This window comes from Hibiscus syriacus, unplaced genomic scaffold (genome assembly GCF_006381635.1).
Source record: "Hibiscus syriacus cultivar Baekdansim isolate YM2019G1 unplaced genomic scaffold, ASM638163v2 tig00110187_pilon, whole genome shotgun sequence".
NCBI lineage: Eukaryota > Viridiplantae > Streptophyta > Magnoliopsida > Malvales > Malvaceae > Hibiscus > Hibiscus syriacus.
In genome coordinates, this window is record NW_024062618.1 from 3,229,993 (window position 1) to 3,245,457 (window position 15,465).

Sequence of the window (15,465 nt, forward strand, 5' to 3'; positions counted from 1 at the left end):
CATAATATATCTCTAATTTATACAATATTAAATTCACACCAAATTATTCTTTTTAAAATATTAACATAGTCTCTTAATGTTGAATCTTTATTACTTTTCAAATTGTTTTTTATTATTAAAAGTATTTTGTATACTAAAAGCTATAACGAAGAAAGTTATAAAATTTAAAAAAGTAATGGTATTAAAGATAACGGTGATGTTGACGTGGTACCATAAGATAATCCACATCACTGTTGAAAAAAAAATGTTACCCCATCAACAATTTTATTAATTTTTTAATGGTATGTGACCAAAATAAACCAAAACATAACATTAGATATGGTTTTGAAAAAAATAATAATTGAGTGATCAAAATAAAACAAAAGTGATAATTAAGACACTAAACATGAATAAATCATAAATAAAAAAAATATTATTCTCTTTAAAATATAAAGCACTTAAATTCAAATAATTGTATATGTAATCAAATGATTAATTAAAAAAAACTTACAAAAATATATTACCTCGTAATTTTTAATGGGTTAACATCGATGATATTGCAGCATTATCAAAATAATGGTCAAATTAAAGAAGAAACGTGGACGGTTAAAAATGGTCGGTACAAAACACAGACTCTATAAACAAGAGAGTGGCATTTCTTTTCTTGAAGACCAAACAGGAAAAGGAAAATTCATCAATCTCTGCTTAAACAAACTCCACCACTTCGATACAAAGAGAGAGGAAGTTATGGCAGTGGCTAAAGAAATGATGGGTTATTCTTTGATTCAAAGATCATCATTCGACACTAGTAATACAACTTCTTTCCCGTTCCGACAGAACCAGGAACCGGTTCATGGTTAACCCTGTCTTGCTTCCATCGAATCCAAGGAGGGTGCATTTGAGGAGAGCTGCCAAGGTCCCTGTTGTGGCCGCCGTTAGTGAAAATCTGATCAAGGCTGTGCCCGAGCAAAACGACAAAAGTGCTCAATTTAAGGTTCGAGCTGCCGTAACTCTCAGGAACAAGAACAAGGAAGATTTCAAGGAGACATTAATGAAGAATTTGGATGCTTTCACTGATATGATTGGAAGGAATGTTGTTTTGGAGCTCATCAGCAACGAAGAAGATCCAAGTAAGTCCTTCTTCTTCTACACTTTTTCCTGCAATTTTCTGGGGTTTCTTTTTCTCACCATTAAAAGTAAAACTGTGCCTTTTTGCAGAAACCAAGGCTGCAAAGAAAAGCAAAGGAGCAGTGTTGAAGGACTGGTCGAAGAAGGCCAAGGTTAAAGCCGAGAGGGTCCATTACACGGCGGAATTCACGGTGGACTCCAACTTCGGGTTACCGGGAGCGATCACGGTGACAAACAAACATCAGCAGGAATTCTTCCTTGAGAGCATCACCGTTGAAGGATTTGCATGTGGTCCGCTTCATTTTCCTTGTAACTCCTGGGTTCAATCCAAAAGAGATCATCCTGGTAAAAGGATTTTCTTCTCTAATCAGGTAACGCTTTAAAACTAATTATGGGTTTAATCCACAATTGGTATCTGAACTTTACATTTTTTTCTAAAATTTCCCTTTTTATATAGCCTTATCTACCGAGTGAGACACCCAAGGGTCTTAGAGCATTGAGAGAAAAGGAGCTGAGGGATATCAGGGGCAATGGCAAAGGAGTAAGAAAGCTTTCAGACAGAGTTTACGACTTCGATATATACAATGACTTGGGAAATCCAGACAGGGGAGTTGAGTTCGCTAGGCCTATTCTTGGAGGTAAAGAAATTCCTTACCCAAGACGTTGTCGAACAGGACGACTACCGACTGAAACAGGTATACATATGAATGAGTCTACAACTAATGTCATACACCGATATATACCATTAATACTACACATAGATACGCACCATTGTTTTTATATTTTTTTTAGAGGACCTAAAATGTAATTAATCCTATTTAAAATTGAACTTTTATTCATATATTTTTAACTCTCATCCCCTTTTCATCTATAGTTGCACTCAAGTCCCTAAAATTTTAAAGTATATAAAAATAGGGTAAACTATGTATTAGTAACACACCTATTTTTATAGTTCTATTTTGGTTACCCAATTATTTCTTTCTCAAAATCATACCTATCATTATGTTTTGGTTTCGTTTCGATCACTTGCCGTTAAAAAAAAAATTAATAATAATGTTGAGGTGTACCATAAGGTTATGTCACATCATTATTGAAAAAATTATTTTGTCAGCATTTATGTTTATATTTTAATGATAAGTGACCAGAACGGAATAAGAACATAACGTTAGATATGATTTTTGAAAAAAATAATTGGATGACCAAAATGAAATTCTATGAATAGATGAGTGACTAAATACATAGTTTACCCTTAAAATAACAGTGCAGCTATGTATAATATAATAGTCATTCTAGAATTTTTCATACATAAATAACATTTATGGAATTAGATTTAAATCTGTTTTATAATGATAGCTTGTAAACTCTTAGATTTAGTATAAAAATCCAAAAAGAAAAAGAAAGAAGCACGTGATAAACAAGGCTGCTTTTTTAGCAAAAAAAACATCATTTGTGTAATTGGAGGGAGAAAAAAAGTGGTAATCATCGTGTGAAATTTCTGCACCACTTATGAATAGGAACGGACCACCCTTTAGTGATTGTCCATTAATCCCACGTTCTTTCTTTACTGTTTCCCTTGAATAAGATTAATATTCGAATCGAATAAAAATTCAAATTTTATTTTATAAATGGCAGATATACTAGCAGAGAGCAGAGTGGAGAAGCCGTTGCCAATGTATGTTCCTAGAGACGAACAATTTGAGGAGTCAAAGAAGAACGCCTTCTCAGCAGGGAGGCTTAGAGCAGTGCTTCACACCTTGTTGCCGCAGTTGAAAGCCAGCATCTCGGCCTATAACTGCGACATAAACTCATTTTCCGACATCGACGACCTTTACAAAGAAGGGCTCCTCCTCAAATTAGGCTTACAAGATGATGCAATGAAGAACCTTCCACTTCCGAAAATGGTCACCAAAATACAGGAATCCAGCCGAGGACTTCTCAAATACGAAACTCCCAAAGTTGTTTCCAGTGAGTACATGCTTGTTTAATCATCATGACAGAATGTGCACCATCAAATATGTATGCATTTTACATGTGATCCACGTATGCAGAGGACAAGTTTGCGTGGTTGCGGGACGACGAATTCGCCCGTCAGGTGTTGGCAGGTGTCAACCCCGTCAACATCGAGCGGATGACAGTGTTTCCACCAGTAAGCAAGCTGGATCCTGAAATCCAGCTTAATGGCATGACTGTTCAACAGGTAAATTTATCAAATCATGGTGTTCCCGACTATCTTTTCTATGTTGCAAATGATGTTAATTAGTATCTTTTCAGGCTTTGGAAGAGAATAAGCTATTTATGGTGGATTATCATGACCTTTACCTACCATTTCTCGATCGAATTAATGCACTCGATGGACGGAAGTCATATGCTACTCGTACCATATTTTTCTTGACTCCTAACGGGACTCTCAAGCCAATCGCCATTGAATTAAGCCTCCCGCACACAGCACCGTGTTCCCGATCCAAGAGCGTTGTGACGCCTCCGGTCGATGCAACTTCGAATTGGATTTGGCAGCTTGCCAGGGCTCATGTTTGCTCCAATGATGCCGGAGTTCACCAACTGATTAACCACTTGTAAGTAACATCAATTATATTGTTTTTCATTTTCGATCTCATAAGCTGCGGATATAACTGAGCTAGTTTGATGGCAACAGGTTACGGACACATGCATGCATGGAACCTTTTATACTGGCTGCACATAGGCAGTTGAGTGGAATGCACCCAATTTTCAAGCTCTTGGATCCACACATGAGATATACAATAGAGATCAATGCTCTAGCTCGACAAAGCTTGATCAATGCCGATGGTGTTATCGAGTCTTGCTTCAATCCCGGTCGCTACTGCATGGAGATGAGTGCTGCGGCTTATCGGAGCCATTGGCGCTTCGACAAGGAGGGCTTACCTGCTGATCTAATCCGCAGGGGAATTGCAGTACCCGACTCGACACATCCACATGGCCTACAGCTGCTAATAGAAGATTACCCCTACGCCTCCGACGGGTTACTAATATGGAATGCGATTGAGAATTGGGTCCGGACCTACGTGAACCGTTATTATCTAAATTCAAGCCTAATCCGCAATGATAATGAACTACAATGCTGGTACCATGAGTCCATCCACGTCGGCCATGCCGATCTAAGCAACGAGGACTGGTGGCCAACATTGAACACCCCTGATGATCTAGTCTCCATCCTAACCACCATCATTTGGCTCGCATCGGCCCAACACGCTGCACTCAATTTTGGACAGTACCCTTACGGTGGTTACGTGCCGAACCGTCCACCTCTAATGAGAAGATTAATACCCGAAGAAAATGACCCCGAGTACACTAACTTCATAGCCGATCCACAAAAATATTTCCTATCAGCATTGCCGAGTTTACTACAATCTACGAAATTCATGGCCGTGGTGGACATCTTGTCGACGCACTCGCCTGATGAGGAATACCTAGGGGAACGACAGCAGCCATCAACTTGGTCGGGCGATACGGAGATAGCTGAAGCATTTTACAAGTTCGCATCGGAGATCAGACAGGTCGAAAAGGAGATAGAGAAAAGGAACGGCGATCACAGGCTGAAGAACCGGTGTGGAGCCGGGGTGTTACCATATGAGCTGCTTGCACCTAGCTCAGAGCCTGGGGTAACATGCAGGGGCGTTCCAAACAGTGTTTCTATATGATCCAAATTTTGATTAATCATACTTTTACACTTGGGTATAATTATTTTGAAGGTTGGGGTATATCAAATGGATCCTGTAAGCATATTTCTTGTATCATATTTATGTAATTAGATTATGGTTCAAGTTAAAAATGGTAGCTAATAAGATTTAATTCATAAATCATATATACTAGTATAGATTCCCCCATAACGCTGGGGGTTTTTAATATATCTTATAATTTGTTTAATTAATAATAATTAATTTTAAACTAAATTTCATTAAATAATTATTTTTTTAGAGTAAAGTATAGAAATAATCCCTTGATTATAGGGTACTGCTTTGTTATGTCATTCGACTATTAAAAGTTATAAAATGATCTCCCGACTATAGGATGCTGTTTTGTTGAGTCCTTCAACTATTAAAAATTATAAAATAGTTACCCGACTATTCATATGTTCTAAACTTGTCATTTTTCGTTAAAAAATTGACGTCTGTATGAGTTGGACGTTAACATGTTAAATAAGATATGATAAAATTTGATCCTAGAACCGTTTGAGTTATATTTTGTATATCGACTGTCTGTTTACATTATGTCGTCAAGCTAGTGTTTGAAATATTATGACGTCGAGTTAGTTCTTGAAAGCAACGATAATATCAATAGACATCATTAAAATATGATTGAATCATATCTCAATCAACAAGTTAACGTCCAACTCAGACAATTGTTAATTTTTTAACGGAAATAGATGAGTTTGGAGGACTCAATAAAATATTGTATTGTAATCAAGAGATCATTTTGTAACTTTTAATAGTAAAGGAACTCAACAAAATATCACTCTATAATCGGAGGACCATTTGTGTATTTTACCCTAAACCTAATAAATTTAACTCATTTTAGTCTTGACGATGACTTTTCAATTTAAAACGTACACAACTACTCTGGGTTTAAACTTTGAAGGGAACTGGATCGTCTTCTTGTTCTTTCTATTTTTGACTTTAGGTATGAAAAATTCGCAAACTTGATTTGAACAAGATATTGAAGACTCTTTATATATATATATATATATATATATTAAAAAAAAGACTCTTTATTTATTATAAGGCACAATCTATTATTAATATTTTTTTTAAAATTATATCACTAATAGAATTAATAAGATCATCAATTTTTGATTCAATGAATCAATTTAACATGATAAATAATTAAAAGTCAAGTTTAGAAGCAGATTAGCCAGCTGAAAACATCATTTGCAGTATATGACTGTACAATATAATAAAAGAAGAAGAAATGAATTGTCAAAAATAATAATAAAAGGACTAAAGTTAATGTTCTTTTCATGAATAATCTATCAATAAAAGTATTTCAGAATTGTTGTGGTTCACAATTGTGTATAGTTGGGTTGATGACGCAAGTAATCTGAATGGGAGGGGTCAATTCAATGTTACTTTTATGTTATTGCTCAAGTCTTCCCACTCTACTTTGCTGACACCTACTCCCCCACTTGGTTGTTGAAGTCAATTGTATTGTTGTGAGAATAGTGAAGGCAATTTCCTTGATATTTTATCACACTCCCAACCCTTCACATCCTTGATTTTATAAATTCATTACGGATTAACGTTCTTCTTTTCGGCAAAGGATTTGCATTTAATATAATGTGAATCGTGTAACAACCCATCTTATCTAGGGATGATAATAAGTCGAGTCGAATCAATTTTTAAGTTAATTTGATTTAATCTGAATTTTTTTTATCTGAATCTAACTGGCCTAAGATTAAGGAGGCCTCACCTTATCCGAGACACAATTCAAATTTTGGAATAAAAATTTGTAATTGACTCTATCCAACGCAAATATAAACAAAATAATTTTTTATTTGATAAAATAAGGACTTAATGAAAAACAATTATTGTGAGAAATGATATTATAATAGTTATCCCTAAAAAGATATATAAAAATATTATTATTATTATATTAAAAAAATTTACTCTTTTATTCCTAATCCAATTTCACTCTTTGCAATATACGATCGAACATAAACTTAAATTTTATATTAAAAAAATTAACCTTATCAAATCATATCATATAGATACGGACTAGATTCAAATTAAATTACCCCTATTCTTATACCACATCATTGTCTATAAATACAACTCCATTTCCAATCTCCCACAATCAACAATCTTATTACATCATTCACCTCTATCACCACCGCCATCTCCATATCTAATGGAAACTCCATCATGGGCTTCTTACTTAACAGCATGGCTGGCCACTTTAGCGCTCATCCTCCTCTCCCTCCGTCTCCGCCGCCGTCAAAAGCTCAACTTGCCGCCCGGCCCAAATCCCTGGCCAATTATAGGCAACCTTAACCTCATCGGTTCATTTCCCCACCGGTCCATCCATGCCCTCTCCAAAAAATATAGTCCCATTATGCACCTTAAATTTGGGTCATTCCCCGTTGTTGTGGCCTCACCCGTTAACATGGCCAAGACCTTCCTTAAAACCCATGATGTTACCTTTGTCGGTCGGCCGAAGACCGCGGCGGGTGAATACACTACTTACAACTACTCCGATATCATTTGGTCACCATACGGACCATACTGGCGCCAAGCACGAAAAATGTGCATGATAGAACTTTTTAGTGCGAAACGCCTGGAGTCGTACGAGTATATCCGAAGAGAATAAATGAAATTGTTGCTGAAAGGGTTGTATGAATCATCGGGAAAGACGATTGTTTTGAAAGACGATCTTTCTGATTTGAGCCTTAATGTGATAAATAGGATGGTGTTGGGGAATGTTGAAGAATCGGGCAAAGTAAACGAAAGAACACAAGAATTTTAACGAGGTTCGACAATGTGCTTACGTCCTCGGTGCCTAGGCGGCGCTAGAAATTTTATTCAATGTCTCATAGGTTTAGGTTACATCTCTATTTATAATAAAAAAACCTGGTACATAATTACATAATTAACCATGTACCGTACCTATCAAATCTCCACCTTGGCGAATATCATGCCCCTTGAAAACTTCAATATGGGTTGGGTTACCTTACTTCTTTAACAACTCGAAACATTTAACAAATCCAAGCAATGCTTGAACTTGTCTGTCGTAACTGGCTTGGTGAACATATCAACGGCATTCTCATCAGTATGTACCTTCTGAAACAAAACCTCTCCAGATGCAACCAACTCTTTGATCTTGTGGAACCTTACTTCAATGTGTTTAGTTCTAGCACGATACACCTGATTCTTACCAAAGTGAATAGCACTTTGATTATTACAAAGCAACTGAACTCCACCTTGTTAAACACCCAACTCCTTCACTAAACCAATAAGCCATAAAGCTTCTTTTGCAGCTTCAGCTGCTGCCATGTATTCAGCTTCAGTTGTAGATAGTGCCATAACATATTGAACAGTAGACTTCAAACAAATAGGCCCTCCACCAAGAGTAAACACATACCCTGACGTAGATCTTCTATTATCCAAGTCACCTGCATAGTCTGAATCCACATATCATACAATCAAAGGATTATCCTGCTGACAACCAAAAACAATTTCATGTCCCACAGTACCCTTTAAGTACCGAAAAATCCACTTGACTGCTTCCCAATGTTCCTTACCAGGTTTAGACATGTTTAGACATGTACTTACAAACTTGACTAACAGCATGAGCTAAATCAGGACGAGTACATACCATTGCATACATCAAGCAACCAACAACATTAGAATACGGAACCTTTACCATATCTTCAGTTTCCTTATCTGTCTTCGGGCACTGTTCTAATGAGAGCTTAAAGTGATTCGCCAATGGAGTGCTAACTGGTTTTGCGCTGCTCATCGCAAACCTTTCTAGCATTTTCTCAACATAACCCCGTTGAGATAGCCACAGTTTCCTTGAGTCTCTGTCCCTGCAAATTTCCATTCCAATAATTTTCTTTGCAGCACCTAAATATTTCTTATCAAATTCCTGACTCAATAAGGTTTTCAAACCAATAACATCATCCATGTTCTTCGCAGCAATCAACATATCATCAACATACAATAACAGAAAAATAAAAGAACCGTCATCAAGGCTCTTAACATAGACACAACAATCATACTCACATCGGTTCTAGCCAATCTTAATCATATAGGAGTCAAACCGTTTATACCACTATCTCAGAGACTATTTCAACCCGTACAAAGATTTCTTCAATCTGCAAACTAAATGCTTATTTCCAAGTTGAGTGAAACCTTCAGGCTATCGCATATAGATCTGCTCATCTAAATCACCATACAAAAAAGCAGTTTTAACATCCATATGCTCTAAATGCAAATCCCAACTAGCCACCAATACAAGTACTACTCGGATTGAAGTGTGCCTGACCACAAGAGAAAAGATTTCATCATAATCAACTCATTTCTTCTGTGAGAAACCCTTTGCTACCAAGCGAGCCTTGAACTTCTCCCCCTCTTTTTCTGTTACTGTTGGTTTCTTCTTATACACCCATTTGCAACCAATCGGCTTCTTACCCTCAGGAAGTGGAACTAACTCCCATGTACGATTGTGATTCAAAGACTCAATCTCCTCAACCATGGCATCCATCCACTTGTCATTTTCTTGACTAGTAACGGCATCATGAAAAGTAACCGGATCATCACTGCTAACAGTAAGTGCAAAAGAGACCAAGTCTTCAAAACCCAATCTGCTCGGAGGCTTTATATTCGTCCGTCTCACCCTGTCTCTGGCGAGACTATAATCCTGCAAATCATCCGTAGCGGAACCACCAGAAGTCGGTTGAGAAGTTTCTGGTTTCTCAACTGGAAACTGCTTGAAATCCACCACTGTCGTGTCTTTCTTCTACTGCAACATGGATTGTTCATCAAAAAACAAGATCTCTACTGATCACAATTTTCTTCGCAACTGGATCCCAGAACTTGAATCCTTTGACACCTTTCTTGTAACCCAGAAAAATGCACTCCTTCGATTTTGCATCAAGTTTGGATCTCTCATCAGCGGGTACATACACATAAGCAAGATAACCAAAAATACGTAAGCTGTCAAAACTAACATCGTGACCAGTCCATACCTCTTCTGCAACTTTCCCAGCCAATGATGCCCTTGGCGATCTGTTGATAAGATAACACGCCATGTTAACAGCTTCGGCCCAGAAGTGTATGGGAAGCCCCGCATTCAACCGTAAAGATCTGGCTCTTTCATTCAACGACCTGTTCATCCGTTCAGCAACACCATTCTGTTGTGGTGTCTTGCGCACTGTAAAATGTCTCTTAATCCCGTGCTCCTTACAGAAGCGTAGGAATTATGAATCTGTGTACTCCGTACCATTGTCAGACCACAAACACTTGATTTTTCGTCCTGTTTGGTTTTCTACCTCATCTTTCCACAGCTTGAACTTCTAAAAAACATCGGACTTTTGTTTCAAAATGTACACCCAAACTTTCTGTGAAAATCGTTAATAAAAGTAACATAATACCTAGATCCACCCAGAGACGATGTCATGGAAGGCCCCCATACATTAGAGTGCGCATAATCAAGAATCCCTTGAGTTGTGTGCTTCGCAGTCTTGAAACGGAATTTAGTTTGTTTACCAAGAACACAATACTTGCAAAAATTGAGCTTACAACTTTTGACACCATGCAACAAATTTCTTTTGTGTAATTCTGCCATACCACGTTCACTAAGATGAGCAAGACGCATATGCCATTGTTTTGTATTATCATCACAGGACTCAACAGAATGAACTCCACCTACAACAGTACTCCCTAATAATCTGTAAATATTCCCTGCAGTCATCTTTCCTTTCATCACAGTCAAAGCTCCTTTAACAATCCGAATGGTTTCCGTATCCTCATCAGCCTTAGGGATAAAACCATTCTTGTGAGTGCCCAAAGAAATCAAATCCTTCTTCAAATCTGGGATATGCCGAACACCACTCAACGTCCGAACAGAGCCATCATACATCTTAATTCTGACATCACCAATACCAATAATATTGCAACATCGATCATCACCAAAATAAACATAACCAGAATTAACCGACCTGTATGTCAAAAATCATTCCCTATTTGGTGTGATGTGATAAGAACATCTAGAATCAAAAATCCATACATCTGTCAATTGATTCGTTGAAATAGAAAGCATATCACCCTCACTGCAATCAGAATTGTCATCCTCGACCACGTTCACAGACATGGATGAAACATCACGCTTCTCATCAGTTTGTTTTTTAACTTCAGACAGTCTCGCTTCATATGTCCCGCCTCCTTGCACTTATAACAGTGAATTGTCTTCTTATCCCTAGATTTGGATTTGGAATTCCGCTTGCCAGACCCTGCCTTCTCTGGCTTCCGTCCACGGTCTCGATTACCCTTGACATATAAGTTATCGGCTTGAGAGCTTTCCCCTGCATTATGCTTCCGCTGGTTGTGAGCCAACAAGGCTGCAATAATCTCCTCAAAGTTGATAGTCTCTTTCCCATATGTAAGAGTAGTCACTATGTGTTCGTAAGAGGGAGGCAACGAACACAACAAAATCATCGCTTTTTCTTCATCCTTTATTTTCACATCAAGCCGAGCCAAATCAGAAACGATTTGATTGAAGACATTCACGTGTTGCGCCAAATCATGATCGTCCTGCATCTTCAGCCCATACAGCCGTTGCTTTAGATACAGTTTTGTCGTTAAGGATTTGGACATAAATTGATTTTCCAACTTCCTCCAAATTTCGTCTGGAGACGACAGATGCATGACGTGATACATGACCTCGTCCGCCAAGCATAATCGTATGGTTCCTACCGCTCGCTGTTGCAATTCTTCCCAATCGCCCTCCTCCATCGACGCCGGCTTTGTAGGTCGCAAAGCCTTTAGGATCCCTTGCTGCGCCAACAGATCCTTCACCCTCGTTTGGCATAATCCGAAGTTACCCTGACCATCGAATTTCGCAACTTCGAATTTTGCTCCTGACATCTGATACCAATTGTTGAAGAATCGAGCAAAGTAAACGAAAGAACACAAGAATTTTAACGAGGTTCGGCAATGTGCTTACGTCCTCGGTGCCTAGGCGACGCTAGAAATTTTATTCAATGTCTCATAGATTTAGGTTACATCTCTATTTATAATAAAAAAAACCTTGTACATAATTACATAATTAACCATGTCCTCTTTACTGGTATATTTATGAGTCATACATATCATGGAAAAAGTACACATACGGGACCGGAGAAAACGAGATCATGACCCCGAAAGAGTTCAAGGAGATGCTCGACGAGTTGCTCCTGCTAAACAGGGTACTGGACATCGGGGACTCCATTCCTTGGCTAAGATTCCTGGATTTGCAAGGCTATATCAAGAGAATGAAGGCGTTGAGCAAGAAGTTCGACAGGTTCTTGGAACATGTTTTGGATGAACATAATGCTAAGGGAAGAGAGAGTAAAGATTATGTTGCCAAGGATATGGTGGATGTGCTTTTGCAGCTTGCTGATGATCCCAATCTTGATGTCAAGCTTGAAAGACATTGAGTCAAGGCATTTAGTCAGGTGATTATTCATCACTTAAAAGATGATTGTCTTTTTTGAAGGAAATAGTAAGCATTTATTGTTAAATTATTGTTTATAAGAAGTGCTACTCTTTGTTTGTTGTTATTATTACATGTGGTGGGTCAACCGTAGGAGGAGCCAACACTGATGTGAAACACTGATGTGATTTTGATTGTAGTGTCTCGTTTGTTTGTTTCTAAGTAATTCTAGCTATGAAAGACCTTTTTGTTGCCTTATTATATTGGGTAAACTAACTATATGATCACCCACATAGTATTTAGTTTCTAATTTTATATAATAAAAAAAACCTTTTAAGCTTTTCCAACTAACGTTCTATTTTAATTCGATTTTTTCACCCTAATATTAAAAAATTAACAGTGTTGTTAACGTGTCACCATAAGGTAATATCATATTAGTATTAAAAAATAATTTAACAAAACACGTTAGCATCATCGTTAATGTTTTAACAATGGGTGATCAAAACATAATCAAAACATAATCAAAACTTAAGTTAGGTATGATTTTGAAGAAAAAAATAATTGTGTGACCAAAATAATAGATGATCAAAACAGAATCAAAACTTAACGTTACGTATGATTTTGAAGTAAAAAATAATTGTGTGACCAAAATAAAAACTAAGTAATAACTGAGTGACCAAATAGGTACTTTATTCTATTATTTTTATGCATTTAAAAAGGCATAACTTGAAAAAATAAATATTCAACCAACTACCAGTTAATCTAGTAGGACGAGATACTAGATTACTTAAGCAATATTAGGGGTTCGAACCCTGATATTAGCGAATGAAACAAACTAGGTTGGGAGGGTTGTCCTCGCCTCTGTAATATCCGATCTAGATTAATCGGTCAATAGATAGAATATTAGTGATTAATTCAAAAAAAATTATTCATAATGTTTTTACCCCTAAAAAAATAAGGTTCAAAATTACTTTAATAAAACGTATGGTGTTTTTTTTTTCGTTATGCCTTTAGACAAATGACTTAGAAGTTTTCATTAGGTAGAACGTCAGCTAATGTTTGAAGATGTTTCAGGACCTAATAGCTGGAGGAACCGAGAGTTCAGCAGTGACAGTGGAATGGGCAATTTCGGAGCTATTGAAAAAACCATAAATCTTTTCCAAGGCCACGGAAGAACTAGATAGGGTAATCGGCAGAGAAAGATGGGTAGAAGAAAAGGACATTGTCAACCTCCCCTACATCCAATCAATTGCCAAAGAGACTATGCGTTTGCACCCTGTGGCACCCATGCTGGTGCCTCGCATTACCCGTGAAGACTGTCAAATACAAGGTTACAACATTCGCAAGGGCACTAGAGCTCTTGTTAATGTGTGGAACATTGGGAGAGACCCTACAGTCAATTGCCAAAGAGATTATGCGTTTGCACCCTGTGGCACCCATGCTGGTGCCTCGCATTGACCCGTAAAGACTGTCAAATACAAGGTTACAACATTCGCAAGGGCACTAGAGCTCTTGTTAATGTGTGGACCATTGGGAGAGACCCTACAGTTTGGGACAATCCCAATGAGTTTTGGCCTGAGAGATTCATTGGGAAGGCCATTGACGTGAAAGGACATGATTTTGAGCTGTTGCCATTTGGGGCAGGGAGAAGGATGTGCCCCGGATATCCCCTGGGGATTAAGGTCATTCAAACAAGCTTGGCTAATCTTTTGCATGGATTTACTTGGGAATTGCCAAGTAATATGACGAAAGAAGAACTTAACATGGAGGAGATCTTTGGTCTCTCCACTCCGAAAAAGTACCCGCTGGAGACTGTGGCAGTGCCTAGGCTCCCACTTCATCTGCGCCCACTGATTATTTATCTAAGGCTCATAGAAATAATAGAGTATGATAATATAAAAAAGATAAAAGGTTATGGTGATTGGTGGTTTGTTGATGCTTTTCTTTTGGTCATCACTCTTGTCAAACCAATCAATTATGTAATGGCAGGCAATTATGTTATGCATGTTTTCTTGTCGTTTCCCCCATCCAATTCCAGTTTTCTATTCTGTTTATTTATTTATTTTTACAGAAATTAGTCCATCAGATTTTTTTTAGAAATTTTAAAATACAGTTGGTTAATGTAAAGTTAAAGAATAATAGAAATCAATAGTAATCGAAAATGTTATCAAAAGCGTAATATTTTAAGTTAAATCGAAAATATTATATTTTTTGTAATATTTTTATTATAATTAAAAATGTTATAAAATTGTATGATTTTTTTAGTTATAAACTATAAAATCACCGTAATATAATATTTTCGGTTGCATTTGAAAATATTATAAATTTGTATAATTTTTTAGATAAAACATTATAAGTTGAAAGTCACCTTAAATTAGTTATCGAATAACAAAACCACTCACATATATTGGACCAAGCTTGGTGAAACAATTTACGTCCATAATTAATTTTGGATTGAATCGAGACTAGACCTTAATCCATCCGACAGAATACTCTCCCATAATTAAGTAATATTATTAGACTTTGGGAAGGGATAACTTACATATCAATATAGAATTAATAATTTTATATTTTTTTCTAATCTTCGGATTAAAACTCAATCTATGGCTAAAAGTTATTTACCTTTATCTCCTTTTTGTTTTGTTTTGTTTTGTTTTTTTTAATTTTTATTGATGCATCTCTCCTTCTCTTTCTATATATACGTACTTGTACATATATCCTTTATATGATTTGGGTCTACTTACACTAATATAAAATTAAATAAATTCTATATATTTTTTATAAATTATTTTATTTTTAATCTTTAGGATTGATGATATATCTTTAAAAAGTTATTAGTAATTAATTCATATATTTAAAAGAATGAATTAGAGAGAATTTATGAAGTTAATTTCTCAAATTCATTTTTTTGGTTAAAATTAAAAAAAAAAAAGTCGATGAAAAACGATTAATAATAGTGTCTAAGATCAAAAGTTAAAGTCAACATATGATCAATAAAAACAACTAACGAAAAATCAATAACTCGAACTCTAAGTCAGGTCAGAATATGAGTCAAATACTTAGGTTAAGATGGTTCAAGTTGAAGTACGGGTTAAACTAGTCAAAACGGGTCAGTCTCGATTATGGATCAGGTCAATTCAAGTCAAGCGAGTTAGAGCATTATGATTTAGGCAGCATATAGATATCAGATCTAGT

At 36.6% G+C, this 15,465-nt stretch overlaps 2 pseudogenes; both read left to right on the top strand.

Moving 5' to 3' along the window:
- Positions 1-680: 680 nt before the first annotated feature.
- Positions 681-4,834, top strand: LOC120217775 (annotated as a pseudogene).
- Positions 4,835-6,942: 2,108 nt separating this feature from the next.
- On the top strand, positions 6,943-14,367 carry LOC120217425 (annotated as a pseudogene).
- The last annotated feature ends 1,098 nt before the right edge of the window (positions 14,368-15,465 follow it).